This window comes from Leiobunum rupestre, chromosome 6 (assembly GCF_980474605.1).
Source record: "Leiobunum rupestre chromosome 6, qqLeiRupe1.1.hap1, whole genome shotgun sequence".
Taxonomy (NCBI): Eukaryota; Metazoa; Arthropoda; class Arachnida; order Opiliones; family Sclerosomatidae; genus Leiobunum; species Leiobunum rupestre.
This window is the reverse complement of record NC_143389.1, coordinates 56,909,166-56,925,710: the sequence shown is the minus strand read 5'-3', so window position 1 is coordinate 56,925,710 and position 16,545 is coordinate 56,909,166. Positions and strand designations below refer to the sequence as shown.

The 16,545-nt window shown below is 34.6% G+C and overlaps 1 protein-coding gene across 2 annotated transcripts in view; it reads left to right on the top strand.

Annotated features, from left to right (window-relative positions):
• The window catches only part of LOC149942714 (uncharacterized), an 81,884-nt gene that overhangs the window by 1,218 nt on the left and 64,121 nt on the right, over positions 1 to 16,545 (top strand). The gene's annotated exons all lie outside the window — the stretch shown is intronic.

The following is a 16,545-nucleotide window of genomic DNA, read 5'->3' as shown; positions in this document are numbered from 1 at the left end:
TTACTTTTTTAACGGTATATGGTCAGGGGTGCGGTAAACCTTTTGAATTTAGTTGAAATTTGGCAACTTATTTTTCTAAATTTCCTCTAGTTTTGTTTGGGTGGTTTATCGAATGACTGATGAAGAACAAAAAATACTAACGTGAAAGTAACGAAATTTTTACGTTGTATTATTCGGTACATTTTGCGGACAATGCGTATTTGTGCCTCCCCGGGGGCATATATCTAACCCCCGCCAATTTAATAAATATTTAGTTCCATAATTTTCCAAATGAGGAAACACGAAAACTATGAGAAAGAATGTTTGAACCAAAGAAATTTAAGTTATTGCGTGGTAAAGCAGGGTACACGAAGACAGATGAACTGATTGGACAAATTTACATAACATAACCACCAAAATTATGGATTTAAATTTGTACCTATTTTGAACTATAGATTCATGAACTAATCTCAAAATTAGTTTTGGAAATCGTATTTAAAAATCGGTTTAAATTTTCTGAAATAAAAAAACTGAAATTGACTTTAATCACAAAATTTACTTCGAAATCTCAAAATATCGAAATTGCATTTAAAAAATCCCAATCTAAAGTGATTTTGAGATATATCAAATCGCGATCATAATGTCGAAATTACCTTAAAAAATCACTTGTAATTTTCCAAAATCAGCTGGACAATGCTTTTTGTATTCGTTTCTAAAATAATTTTTTCGATAATTAATAGGAGGCTCGCTTATTAGCCCCCACCCCCCTCGAACAAAAATTGACAGGGGTCCTTATTTAGGGTGGAAGGATTTCCCTAATAAGCGTCTTTAATTGGGAAAAATTAATAATTGTAATTTTCTTTTTTTAACCCTTTAAATATATTCTAAATGTTTTAAAGCAATTGACCCTTTACTCAAACTATTTAATATATTCGCTAATTTAAAAAAACTTTATTAGATTTTCAAGTTTTTACTTCTTTAAACATCTGGAAATTGGTGAATCTTAAAATTCATTTTGCGAGTGAAAATACGCCGACTGACATGTTAGGGTAAATAAGCAGACTTCACCTCACAATGTAAAGTTATTGTCTCGTGCGAAAACTTTTTTTTAAATAGGCCAATCCCGAGAAAGATGAGAGCAAACCGAAATTTTAAACTTCCAAATATTTTGACAAACGCTCCTCTTAAATTGATCCCAATCTGGTGTCTCGCTTTCTAATCGGATTTTGTAAGTATAAAGAAAGCTTATACGCAATAGCCACCATTTTTTTAAACCTACACCAGGAAAAACTTCTTTTATCGAGGGTAAAAATCGCAGGTTTTATTTTCGTTTTAAGGTAGTCAAGATGGAGGATTATCTCTATCTATCCTTAGTCATTTTTCGCCAAAAATTAAATTTCTAAAGAGGCCATTCAGTATTTTCAATCCCCCACTTATGGGAGAGGGGGGATATGTACGGGACGCTATGCGGGTACTTTGCTTTCGCAGGTGTCAGGTGGCCCGCGTTGCTATAACGACCAATAAAAAGGAAAAGTTTTTAGGCCTTTGCGCTTTAATTCCCCACCGCTTGTTAAAAGACTCGTTCTTGCCTTTCCGTAGCGAGAGTTTTAAGCGTGGAATATCAGGAACCCGGTCCCCCGCGTTGAAATCGTGTTTCGAGGCAAGGCTTAGCCACTTGACCGGAAAGGTTATTTAATTTCTGTAATTTTTTTTCGTCCTCCGTGGCCATTAGCCGCGTGCGAGATCAACTTCTCACCTCTTTTTCGAAACTTTTTTTCTTACTTTTCAAAAGACGTGATAAAATGAACCGCGTTTCTTAATAAATTTATAGTTCCCTGTTACGACCTTTTCGTGTCTGTTTTAACATTCTCAGCAAAAAATGCGTGTGTTGCGTTGGTATGCGCCGGTCAAAATGATTGAATTTTTTTTAAACCTTTTATGAAAAGAAATTACGGTGAAGTTTGACCAGTAAATTATGCGAGTGTCAGTTAATTTTTTTAGGCCATTCAAATCGACTTGTCTTTTGGGCTCGAAAATTGTGGAATTTGGTCTTTAAAATAAATACTTTTTCGTCAATCCACTTATATGTATGTTTTATGGTCAGTACACCGAAATCTGTATATTTTTCGTCAACCCTCCGAAATCTGTATATTTTTCGTCAACCCTCCGAAATCTATATATTTTTCGTCAACCCTCCGAAATCTATATATTTTTTCGTCAACTCTCCGAAATCTATATATTTTTCGTCAACCCTCCGAAATCTATATATTTTTCGTCAACTCTCCGAAATCTATATATTTTTCTTCAACCCTCCGAAATCTATATATTTTTTCGTCAACTCTCCGAAATCTATATATTTTTCGTCAACCCTCCGAAATCTATATATTTTTCGTCAACCCTCCGAAATCTATATATTTTTCGTCAACCCTCCGAAATCTATATATTTTTTCGTCAACACTCCGAAATCTATATATTTTTTCGTCAACACTCCGAAATCTATATATTTTTTCGTCAACCCTCCGAAATCTATATATTTTTTCGTCAACCCTCCGAAATCTATATATTTTTTCGTCAACCCTCCGAAATCTATATATTTTTTCGTCAACCCTCCGAAATCTATATATTTTTTCGTCAACCCTCCGAAATCTATATTTTTTTTCGTCAACCCTCCGAAATCTATTTTTTTTCGTCAACCCTCCGAAATCTATTTTTTTTCGTCAACCCTCCGAAATCTATTTTTTTTCGTCAACCCTCCGAAATCTATATATTTTTCGTCAACCCTCCGAAATCTATATATTTTTCGTCAACCCTCCGAAATCTATATATTTTTCGTCAACCCTCCGAAATCTATATATTTTTTCGTCAACACTCCGAAATCTATATATTTTTTCGTCAACACTCCGAAATCTATATATTTTTTCGTCAACCCTCCGAAATCTATATATTTTTTCGTCAACCCTCCGAAATCTATATATTTTTTCGTCAACCCTCCGAAATCTATATATTTTTTCGTCAACCCTCCGAAATCTATATATTTTTTCGTCAACCCTCCGAAATCTATATTTTTTTTCGTCAACCCTCCGAAATCTATTTTTTTTCGTCAACCCTCCGAAATCTATTTTTTTTCGTCAACCCTCCGAAATCTATTTTTTTCGTCAACCCTCCGAAATCTAAATGTTTTCGTCAGTTCATCGGAATCTATATATTTGGCGTCAATCCACCGGAATCTATGCCTGTATATTTTTCGTCAACCCCCCGAAATATATTTTTTCCGTCAACTCACCAAGAACGTTATTTTCTGATAACCTAAAATATTTTAATGTAATCTGATAAACCGCAAATATTTCTGTTGTGAATTTCATAATTATTGAAAGAGAAAAGCTAACGAAACATGTTTTTTTTTTCTAAATTAAAAATAATTTTTGCGGAATCGTCAGGTTGGTGACCGTTCTTCAAAACAAAATATCCCACTTGTACAAAGAAACGTAAAAAAATCCAGTTTTTGATTAAAAAAAAACCTTTAAAAATCACTGCGCGGTTTTACGAGTGTTTCGACATGGAAATAATTATTTGAAAAAATAAAAATGCCGAAATTTCACTGCGAGAAATAGACAACCCGTTGTGTTCAGAACGCGGATATATTTCGCGTAAGAATCTTGTTTTCGTTTTGATGTAATATATATTGTGAAAATATTTAAATAATAAAACAATCTACTTATCAACAGACTAACTCTCCTTTCACCAGCGGGTTTGGCTTTGTACAAAGAATGTCATTGTGGGGGAGGCTATATTGGACCCGAGAATATATTTCTTCCTAGTTAACGTCACCGGCCATGTTAAAATCGCGTCGAAAGAAAACGGACCGAGAGGTCGGACATTCATTAAAACACGTACGGGATTTGCAAATCCAGTGGATTTTTTGGATTGTTCACTGGATTTGTGGATTTTGTATTGGATTTGTGGATTTTTGAAAAATCCAACGGTATTTGTATTTTTTTTGCTGGATTTGTGGATTTTTCTCTTGGTTTTGTGGATTTTTCTCTTCGATTTTGTGGATTTTGGGGATTTGTCTCTTCGATTTTGTGGATTTTGGGGATTTGTCTCTTCGATTTTGTGGATTTTGGGGATTTGTCTCTTCGATTTTGTGGATTTTGGGGATTTGTCTCTTCGATTTTGTGGATTTGCGGATTTAGCTCTTGGATTTTGTGGATTTGCGGATTTAGCTCTTGGATTTTGTGGATTTTTGGATTTTGTACTGGATTTGTGGATTTTGGAAAATACAACTGTATTTTTTAAAAATCCTCGAATTGGTATTTTTTGCTGGATTTGTGAATTTTTCTCTTGGATTTTGTGGAATTTTTCTTGGATTTTGTGGATTTATGGATTTTTCTAATCCAGAATTTTTAAAAAATTCAAAATTATTTGAGGAATGTTTCGTGGATTTTAGATTTTTCTGTGGATTTGTGGAATTTTCTCCTGGATTTTGTAGATTTGTAGATTTATTCTATGGATTTTGTGGATTTTTGGATTTTTCCAAGTATTTTGCGGATTTGTTAACAAATACAAAATCTATTCCGGATTTTTCGCGGATTTTGGATTTTTCTGAATGTCCGACCCCTCGTAACGGACTCAATTTGATTGACGTTAATAGGAGGAGCCTACTGGCAGACCGTGAAGTGCGTTTGGAAAAACGGTAAAATTCTTTTCGACCTAGTCATTTTTTCTAAGTATAAATAAATGTATTCTTGATTGTGGGCGATGGCAGAACTTCTTAACTTGAAAATGTGTGTTGTTTGTTCCGCGTTGTTGCTTTTATCGGCTAATTAATGGGACAGTATCGGGTGGACTGTAAGAATAACTTTTCTTTTGTACATTCCATTCGAAATAAAATCTTTTTATGTTTGCAAAGGCGTATTTACAATTTTCTTCTTTCCAATTCGTCTGTTACGATAAATGTTTTTGTTGTGTAATATTCTGGTTGAGTTATTTAACACGTTTAAAAATAAAAAATGTTTATCTTAATTACGTACGTTTTATATTCTACTATTGTATAATTAGTTACTATTTGGTTTTGCTTTGGAAAATTTTATTCTATTGGAAATAACACGAAATAATTCTAAATTTAGCTAGGGTGTTACCGAAATGTGCCTTTTTGGAAAATTTTAATGCTAGTGAATTTATTTTTTATTGTTAAACGTGATTTCAAATTTTGATACTGATAGAGTAGTGTGAAAAAATCTTCATTCTTTTAGGGTAAATGTTAAGGAGGAAATAAGAAATTAGGTGTGAATTTCATTAAATCAAGAAATTGTAACTCTGAATAGAGCGTTCCATAAAATCGGTGTGGTGTGCTTTCCCCCTTTTGAGTTCGGAGGAGGTGAAGGATTGCCCGCTTTTTCGTGTGAGATAAAAATATTTATCTGGCAAACCTGTGAGAAATTGAGAGCGGTCGACTCTTAGGAGTAGCGTAGTTGCTAGCCTAGGCTTCACTAATTTCCGGCTTTCCGCGCCGTTTTTCTTATTTTAAATGATTTTTGCAATAAATGTATGATGGCAAATAAGCAAAATATAGTCCCAAATCCACGGGTTTAAGAAGAAACTTAGATCATGAAAATATTCTTAACCCCAAACATACTTCAACACCTAGGGTCCCTCCTACAACTCCTAAAAGGTACGTCTCTAAAATATTCGTATAAAAACAGGAAATAAGCCGAATTCTCTAAAACCAAAGAATAACAACTGTTGTTAGTCCTGATGAACTAGCTCTATAGTCTGTATGAAAAGTCTGGCCGGTTTTGGGCCGATTTTATAGAACGCTCTATTCCCTGAAAAAATCACTAATTAAAGGCCGACTACATAAATCTTCGGTTTACTCCGTCTTTCACTGGAAGTAGGCTTACTGCAATACACGTGTGCCATGCAGTCAGCCTACTTCCAGTGAAAGACAGAGTAAACCGAAGATTTATGTAGTCGGCCTTTAAATGGAAGTCAAATTCACTTTTTGTCACCAAATTAATCATTTTTCCAATACGGGATTTTGTTTAACGAAATTTTGTATTTCTTGAAATCTTTCACTTTGACTAATATTTTAAATTCGAAAAATGTTTTATCTTTAAAATAAATAGAAATTGGAATTCTTTAAATGAAAATAACAGCATTTTGGGTAATATTGAAAGCTTTGTAGAGAATTCGTGATTTTAAACGGTAGAAATGGAACTGCGCGAAAGAATATAAACGAAAATCGAAATTTATCGAGTTGAGACTGCTGCTAGGGTCCCTCGAAAGAGTTGTTACTTCACCTCACGTCGTGTCTCGAGACTAAAAAAAACGGGTTCCAACCCCTCGGGTGGTTCCAAAGCGAGCATTTTCCCCTTTATATATTTTTGGCATAATCAATTCTATCAATACCTGTATCTACATTAATTTTTCTTCACCGCGGGCCATAGGTACTTCACGACGGTTCAACCCGCTTTCTTACCCGATACCGTCGTTTAAAGCTTCCTCCGGTTAGCCCCGCCTTCCCTCGTAATGTCCGGTAAGGGTCGGTTTAAACGCTAATGATTGTAGCCCTGTTAATTCATTTTTTTTAATGTATGGCTTTAAACCCTGTCACGATTTTATCCATGTAAACGTACCTACTTACTACGAGCCATTTTACACTTCTCTTATTTGTAATATAGCTTTTGTATAACGTGGTACCCCTTGTTTCCATCGCGGTTAGTTATCACTATTCGTTTAATATTATCGGTAATCAAAAGTCGGGATTTTTTTTTGGGAAAATGTTTATGAACGTATGCGTAAAATCGCTTCCTGGATCGAACGATCTTTGTGTATATTGAGAATAAATTACTTCGGTAATATAGTCTGCGCAAACGCGGCTATAGACTAGTATCGCTCTTTAGCTTTGGGCTATGGCCGCCATTTTGAGGGCAGTTTTTATCTACAGGAAAAACCGTGGGTGACGTCGACATACGTCACGCCGATATTACTCTATTGAAGGCGACATCTGCCTTCAGAACGGAGAAATACTTAATTTATAATTTAATTTTCTCTAATTTCTATTAATCTTAAATACGGCGGTAGATGGTGCTAAAATAGATACAAAAGTGGCCTATTATTAATATTATTTTTCTAATTTTTAATCCCTCTGTCAATTATAATGGTAGTTATAATAATTAAAATCGTCTGATTGCCTGCAGTATGATTCCGACTTTTTTGTATAATGTTCTTAAAGGGCCATAGACTCGGTTTAAAATATTCTGGCTGTATTTCATTCAGCTCCTCCCCTTCCGTATTACGTAATCGCAAATTTGGTCAATAACCTTTTGGCATTCAATTCTATTTCTGGAGTTCCGAATTCAAACCATTGGGTTTTTTGGAGTCCCGAAATTTTAAAATTCATAAACATAAATGTTTATACTCCTCAAATAAGTTTCTGCTAATATTTCTGTAATAATGACCTCTCAATTTACTTAATATTCCCTCGAGCTCGAGAGAAAAAAACATGTTAATTTACATTGGAAAATGAAGATTGCACTGTCCAATTTATGGCCGTATTTATAGTTTGTACAATTTAAAGAACAATCCTGTTTCTCTAATAATATATAACCGAAAATAAACGATTTTCTTGTGTAAAATTGTAAATTAAGTTAATTAAAACGTTAACTAATTACACTTAATTTCTTGATTAAAACATTTTTATGACTGGTAATAGATGGCTATAAGCATGTTGGTAAATGTAGGGTTTCCGCTAGCTGGCCTGAAAACTCAGGGCCCCAGAGGTCCTATAATTCCTAAAAAACTTTATATTTTCAAAAATGTCCTATAACATCCTATATTTTCCAAAATGTCCTATAACATTATAATCCTATATTTTCCAAAATGTCCTATAACATCATAATCCTATATTTTCCAAAATGTCCTATAACATCATAATCCTATTTTCCAAAATGTCCTATAACATCATAATCCTATATTTTCCAAAGTGTCCTATAACATCATAATCCTATATTTTCCAAAATGTCCTATAATATCCTATATTTTTAGCAAAATCCCCAAAAAGTCCAATAAAATCCTATAATTTTGATATTTGGCCCATTTCAAATCCAGCCACTCAGTTAAATTGCTAGATTTAGCTATTGGATAAATTCCTATACAAAGTCATTTTAGTCTATACTTTGGTTATTGTTCACATGGTTAGCTACTAGTATATTTTTGTGATAATATGGTTAAATAGTTTCTATTTCTTAAGTGAAAATCAGATTTATTTCACTAAATATAGATTTGGTTTTTAAATGCATAAAGTTAGTAAATGAAATAGCATATATAGTCCTATAAAATCCTATAATTTTGAAAAAAAATGTCCTATATTTTTCGAAATATTGTCCTATTTTTCCTATAAGAGATTGAAGATTATAGGTGGGCCCTGGATGCTACACTTGTACGTTCTCGATAACCTAAATGCTAATACCATAAAATCAATACGTGTAAATACGATTTCTATTTTTAGAACGTATTAGTCTCTTTTTATGGCGGGCCACTTGACCAATTTCGGCCACTGAAATCAGGCCAGGATTTCCTGAATCACAGCGCCGCGATTAAATAAACATTAGCTCAACAGACCTCCCTCCGAGATGTCCGGACACAGATGCGTATTAGAGGCATTTTATTCCCCAAGATCATCTGGCTAAATTTATTTTCCAAATGGCAATAAATGTTTTAGTTCTGTGACGGAGAAAAGTTACAACTCGCCCTTTTCACACATGACTGCAACCATGTGCTAGCCTCGCTGGCTCCTCTCAGAAGTATATTAGACGTTTCTTACTAGATAAGTCTCCGTGTAGGAGGATTTAAAAATGCAACGTGAATCTTTGCGAAATTTAGGCATTAGCAGGGCCCGCAGAGGTCCTATAATTCCTATAAAAGCCTATATTTTCAAAAATGTCCTATTACACCCTATATTTTTAACAAAATCACCCAAAAGTCCTATAAAATCCTATAATTTTTATATTTTCCCCATTTCAAATCCAGCCACTCAGTTAAATTGCTAGATTTAGCTAAAGGATAAATTCCTATACCAAGTCATTCTAGTCTATACTTTTGTTATTGTTAACATCGTTCGCTACTAGTATATTTTGGTGATAAAATGGTTAGTTTTATTTATTTAGATTTATTTATCTAAATATAGATTTTGTTTTTAAATGCATAAAGTTAGTAATTTAAATAGCATACATAGTCCTTAAAAATCCTATAATTTTATAAAATTGTCCTACAAAGTCCTATATTTTTAGAAAAATAATCCTATTTTTCCTATAAAAAAAATTTGAGTGAGGGCCCTGCATTAGAGATGTTTAGTTGTTATTCACGAATGAAAACTATCGCCACGCCCCCTTTGGTTCGCCATTGAAACCTAGATGGGTAGCGGCAGGAATCCATACCTCTACTTGGTATGCTTATCCTGGCGTATCGCGTATAGTAAGATCACTCTGACGGCTTTGGCCCCGCCTACGAGAGAAAAAACCCCCTCTGCGCGCGCTCCCCTCTCACCGTCAGACACATCGAGACGAGAATCTGCCGCGATAAGCATTAAAAGTAGAGGTATGGATTCCTGGTAGCTGCTAAAGCAGACTATTAGTTTTTGCTCGTCTTTATTCGTAAATTTGACTTCATAAATAATGATAATATTTTCATCGTTTGCTTATATTTTGATAAGTTTATTTAAGAAAAAACGTTCTTATAACTTTTTAATTTGTCTGCAGCAGACGCTATCATAGGAGCAGCTAGCGCCGTTACGCCACTATATAGACTCGTTTCGTATTTAATAACAAATATTTAAAACAAATGTATTGATTTGGACGATTACGTCATGGACACGCCGTTATCTAATTGGTCGATGTCTAATTAACAACAAATCATTATCCCGATATAAAATTTGGAAATTTAACTGCGCAGGGTTAATATTTAAGTTTTAATATCATAATTATAACAAGCGGTTTTATTTGAAAGAATCCGCTTAATACTACGAAAGTACCTTTGATACAATTAGAGTTGTTAATTTTCCGGAAAAATAATAAATTGAAACATAAATTACTTTTTAAAGGTTTTAATGTTTTTAACTTTTATCGATATAAAATGTCTAATATCAGTAAACATACTACAAAACATTAATAGTGTTACAATTTTAATCAGATTAAACTAGTTTAGAGGTTTAGTTTTACGTTTAGATTCGAAAAAATGAGGCGAAAATGCCGCTTTTTTTAAATTTGTAAACAAACTTTTCCGACTTACAACACTAGTTACGAGCAAAAGAACATTAACAGTATAGGTAGACAGATACTTATCTCTGCGGGGTATATTATATACTTTTGGTAGTAGTCATGGTTGGCGGCTCCACTTTTGAGTTTCGGTGTCCCGGGTTGGCGAATAATGAGATGCCTTTAAACGGATTGTCTCGGATTAGGCGGCTGGCTAGTGTCTCCCGGGAAAGTGTACTTAAGCAGCGACCCCTGTCACGGATTGCCGGCTCCACTTCACGCATCGCCGTCCTTGCGTTGAGCCTAAGCCAAGCTGTCAACTATTAAGGTTAAGCTATTTCCAACGGGATACTTGCTCTGTTAAGATCGAAATGTGCCCTATTTTTATGCCGCGTGAATGTATTAATTGCAAATTGACGTTTTTTTGTACCTTTCTTTGTAAATATTACCCGTCACCATAAGCCTATCATAAGGTCCCCATAAGTAAAGGTCTAGCATAGAGCCCCATAGAAAATTATCGTACGATGATAGGGTAGTAGCAAAAGTAGCGTAAGACCCAAAAGTGTGTCATAACGGTATATTAGTTAATGAGAGTTTGTCGCAAAGTAAAAAGGGGAAACGAGGGGGGGGGGGTCGGAAAATACGTCATCAAAATCGAGGTACTCCAGCGCCACCGAGTGAGGCGTTTTAGAACGTATGTCTACGGGTGAGTAAATCGAAGAGAAAAACACGCCAGACTATAGACTAAATATAATGTTGCTAGTACTATTCCAACTAGTAGGTTATGTAGTCCTTAGTGTGACTAGGTCTCACTAGAAATTTTAAAAGGCGCGAAGGTACAGCTGACACACTTTTGGGTCTTATGCTACTTTTGGTAGTAGTGACATCTTCTTTTTCAAAATTTCTACATCTAAAATATTATCTTACTTGGTAGAGCAGCCACGCTCGGGTTGATAAATTCCACGCAAAACGCGTCTAAATCTCAAATTTGAAAAATAAATACCTTCAGAAAGGCAACTCTTATTTCTAATAGCCAGTTTTAGGTTCTGATGAATCATTTTGTGTCAATTAATACGGTTTAAAAATGTTCGCGCACGGCTTGCGCGCATTCATAATGCATTTCGCGAAATTTATGTCAGAAATGCATAGTTGAGGACGTAGCCACTAGGAGGTGCACATTTTGAATACCTACCTCTTAATAACGGGTATGTGATCGTCAAAAATTTGGCCTAGACCTTTGCTTATGGGGACTTTATGATAGGCTTATGTTGTCACTAATAAAATTCCGTATTCAAACACTGATTTATTACAGAAAATATTTTCTAACCTTTTCAGTTTTTTTTTGGTAAAAATCTACGAAATCTGCATAAAAACACGTAAAATTCATCATTTTTTTAGATGAATTTAAAATATTTCCCTCTAATGTCGTTATAATAATGATCAGCTAAGCTAATAATACCCAAGGCACCACCTTAGGCCTAAGTCATCAAGCGACTTTTTAAGCCATTAATTCAGGTGGCCGGGTTACAATGCGTAGGAGGGGGGTGGAAAGCCCTGCATGACACGCGAGCCAACAGCTCCCTACACTAACTATTACCGTTAACCTCAAGTTATAGGCACGGGGCCCCGTTTAGCACTCATCCCCAAGGTCCAACTAAAATCGGAGGAACTAGTTTTTTTTTAAAATCAGCGTAATTTTGTCGTTTTTTTAATGATTTCAAATGTTTCAGACTATTGGCGCCATCTCTCGAGACTGAGGGTATTTAAAAAATAGGCCTCTAATGGCGCAGCCCCTGTAAAAGTAGCTTCTTCAATGACAAATGCGTGTGGTTCTTTGTAATAGAATTTGTAGTCGGTGAATCACAATGGTGTCGCGGGAACAAAACGAACCTCGGTGGGTCGGCATTTTATGGTTTAATAATTACCTTCTGAAACGAGGCAGACGCCGTTTGCGTAGGACTTCATTTTATTCCAACGTGTGTAGGTATCATCGCGAGAGGGGAGGAGGCGTATCTTGAACTTGAGGGAACTCCTCCGTGGAGTCATTATTATTGTGATTATATCCAGCCGAACTGATTCTAATTTGGCCGCCGACTAGGCGTATGGGCTCCGTCTTGAACTTTGCTCGCTTTTATTTGGAAGAGGAAGAAGGGATTTCGGGGGTGACGCCCATTTGGGACGCGATTCTTTCTTCTGGTTACGTGGCGGGCGACTAATTAGTTGGAACTACTACCTCTGCGCCGGTTGTGTAAGGGGGGATGTTAATTAGGGGCTGATTTGTATAAATGATATTTAGTCTCGATTCTGTAAGGAAAGCTTTAATCTTTTCAAATGTTTAAGCGGGAAATATTTCTCAAAATTCTTCTGATTTAGATAATTTATTCAAATGTTTAAGCGGGAAATATTTCTCAAAATTCTTCTTATTTAGATAATTTATTCAAATGTTAAAGCGGTAAATATTTCTCAAAATTCTTATTTAGATAATTTATTCAAATGTTTAAACGGTAAATATTTTTCAATTCTTATTTAGATAATTTATTCAAATGTTTAAGCGGTAAATATTTCTCAAAATTCTTAGTTAGATAATTTATTCAAATGTTTAAGCGGTAAATATTTCTCAAAATTCTTATTTAGATAATTTTATTCAAATGTTTAAGCGGGAAATATTTCTCAAAATTTTTATTTAGATAATTTTATTCAAATGTTTAAGCGGTAAATATTTCTCAAAATTCTTATTTAGATAATTTTATTCAAATGTTTAAGCGGGAAATATTTCTCAAAATTCTTATTAAGATAATTTACAAGTAATAAATCTTAAATATGATTGTTTCATTGTTGAATCGAGATTGTTTATTAATTTAACAATTATTTTATTTACTAATTATTTATTAGTTTGAAATAAAAATGTTTAAGAGGTCCCCCTGTAAAATAACTTGCCTGAAAAGCAAATACCCTGGTGGTAGGCCAACCGCTGAACTTGTTGGCCCACCACCAGGGTATTTGCTTTTCAGGCAAGTTATTTTAAAGGGGGACAGGCAGAAGCAAACCTAGGCCTTCAACTCTCGCGTGACCGTGACTTTAACCGACTGTGTGACTATAATCGATAAATAAGTGTTTGATCGGTTATGGTGTGACTGTTTCTTTCCTATCAGCGAGTGTTGAATGTGGGATTCAACGAAACAGTTGGTCATATATATTCTGATTTCTTAAGTATTTCTTTTATGGTATGTTTTATTTTATTATTGCTCATAAAATATTGAATAATAATTCATCGAATAATAATTTGCGAGAAAATAAATAATGAAGTAGAGGTATAAAACTCTTGGCAAGAAAACTCTATTGATAGTGAGGCCGGACTAGCGACGCGCGAGCGTAGAACGGTAACCGATTGGCCGTGACTTCTTTTAACGAATAGACTATACTAACAAGGAGACATATTTTGTGTTGTCAAAAACATTTTTTGTTGCCATGGCAAAACGGTTGCCCATTGAATAAATTCCCTTTAGGATTTTTCATGATTCATGAACGTCTACCAATCCCCCGAGTTTTAAAAAAATCGGTGGGTTACACTTCGGGATGTCGCCTTGTAAGTTTCGTCCACTTTTGACCGCTGATACTGGACGCACTATAGGAGCTAGGGGAAAATAGCAATGGACAATTTTGCTCCTTTGATGAAGCTTAACAACATTTGTCAATTTGCAAAAAAAAATTGTCGAAAGCCAAATCCCGTAGAAGAAGTGCGATGTCCTTTATTTAAATTGATTTTTTTTAATCAAAAAGGGGTTTCAGCGCTTTAAGATATGTCTAATTAGCTTCTGTTATTACCGACTATCTCAAGGGATAATTATAAATTTCATCAAAATGAAACTTGTAACTTCGCGGGCTCGAGAATTGAAAAGTAAGGAAAATTTAAAGAAGTAATATGAAACGTCGAGGAATTTTGTTTGCAAATTGAAAACGGTTACTAAAATATTGGTAAAAATTTGCAAATTTTGGCTTAAGTTAAGGAAAATATCTAGAAATGGAAAAACTTGGGAAATTCGGGGAATTTTAATCTGAAAAAAAACTGGCAGTATACGTCATAGATACTCCGTAATAATTATCGGTATACTATAAATTTCCCGATAATTTAGATATAAGCAATATCGGGTGGGTATGGCGATTTTATTTTTTTTACCACGCAATCCGGTTTTTATGAAATTTCTGTCAAATTTGAATTGGAGCGCCATTACCCAGATAAAGGATGTGTTAAATATCATAGCCACGAAAAACGAGAGAAAAGTCTGGCAAACTGCGCTCGATGGTACCTCTTCACTTGGCCAATATTGAAGACTGCACTCGGATAATTACCAAGACCGGTTTCGCCGGAGAGTGTCGTTGAGAATCGGGGGGACCCGTTTTCGATACCGAAAAAATAATCCTACTGATGGTTTTTTTTTGCTCGTTCGTATTTATCTCGGACGCGACTCCCTAACGACGACGATTACGCCTTCCACGGAGCTATTAGCCGTTACGTTAGGTAATCGCGATGGACTGTCAGGACCTCGGAGGACGATTTTAAGAACTTCAAAAGTTTTTTTTTAAAGGTGGGGGGGGGGGGGGGAATCGATACAGGTGCCGTCGACAGGGTGTTTTCGTCGGGAGGGGGTCCTCACTACGTAGGCACTGATAATCGGCCGAAAACGTTCCTTCCTAATCCACCTTTTCAAGGTAGTGCTACGCCGAGGGCAATAAATTGGACATCTTTCTTGGTTTCTCCTTTTTTTTTGTCGGTTAGCCAAGCTCTTTTCATTTAGAATTTTTTTACCGACTATAAACCATTACCAGAAGCGTATAATGTATCTGCTTACGAGATAAGTATACCTTCTGGGAAGAACTGGGTGGTGGATTGTAAAAAAAACTGATTTTAATTTGTTTTATTATTTTATTGATTTTTAAAATTTAATTGCCTCATTTTTTAAACATTTTTTATTGATTTTTTTAAATTTTAATGCCTCTTTTTTTGATAAATAATTGACGTTGAAAATGCAAACTAAAATTTAAATTAATATTAACTTAATTTGCTCAGAATTGGAATTGCCATAAATCCTACTTTTGTATATTTTCATAAATCAGTGATTCAAAAATGACTTGATTTGTTTTAAATTGATTTAAATTTGACGAGGCGTCAAAGCCTAAAAAAACCTACCACTAGTATTACTAGCGGCGATGTCAAATGTAAATATTATCCTGCCTAAGGATATTTATTTATTTATAAATCATGTTTTCCCTGATGCCAGTTTTAGGAAATTACTGTGATACATTTCAGCAAACACTAAATTTTCTTCCGAAACGTACTTTGAAAAGCAGAGTTTCAAGAGAATGGATTTAGTAATAAAGGAAAGGCTGATAATTATCTCGGGGATATATTACATTCTTCGGCGATTACGTCAAATCCGCTTTTTCTATTGTTTAGGGTTCTGTAGTAATTGAGTGTATGTTCCTCGAATTTTGAAGTAGTTTTACAGGGGTACCTAATTAGTGAAGAATCTCTGTAACGAATATGTCAGTTTTCTGATGTCTTATTGACCGTGTGAGCGAGTACAGGGCTGCCACACGCCAGGGAATTTAAAAATAGGCCTAGTAAGTCAGGAAATTTTAATAATTTGTAAAAATTCAAGGAAAAGTCCGGTAATTTTAAAATAAGCCTAAAAAGTCAGGGAAAGGTCAGGGAGTTTTAATAATTTGTAAAAATTCAGGGAAAAGTCCGGTAATTTTAAAATAAGCCTAAAAAGTCGGGGAAAGGTCAGGGAATTTTAATAATTTGTAAAAATTCAGGGAAAAGTCCTGTCATTTTAAAATAAGCCTAAAAAGTCGGGGAAAGGTCAGGGAATTTAAAAATAAGCATAAAAAGTCAGCGAATTTTAAGAATTTGATAAAATTAAAAATTCAGGAAAAGTTGGGGAGTCTTAAAATAGGCCTAAAGGTCAGGGAGATTTTAAGAATTTGTTAAAAATTCAGGGAAAAGTCCGGGAATTTTAAGATAGGCCTAAAAAGTCAGGGAAAGGTCATGAAATTTAAAAATAGGCCTAAAAATTCAGGGAAAAGTCAGGAAATTTAAAAATAGGCATATAAGGTCAGGGAAATTTTAAGAATTTGTAAAAATTTAAAATTCAGGGAAAGGTCGGGGAATTCAATTTTATCTTGACACTTTGTGAAGGTAATTTTATTCTAGATTTATGGCAAATTCTAGGATTGTCATTTATTTCCTTGAAGGTTTGGCAAATTTTTTCAACATGTAATGACCTTTTTACGGAAATATAAGTCCATTTTT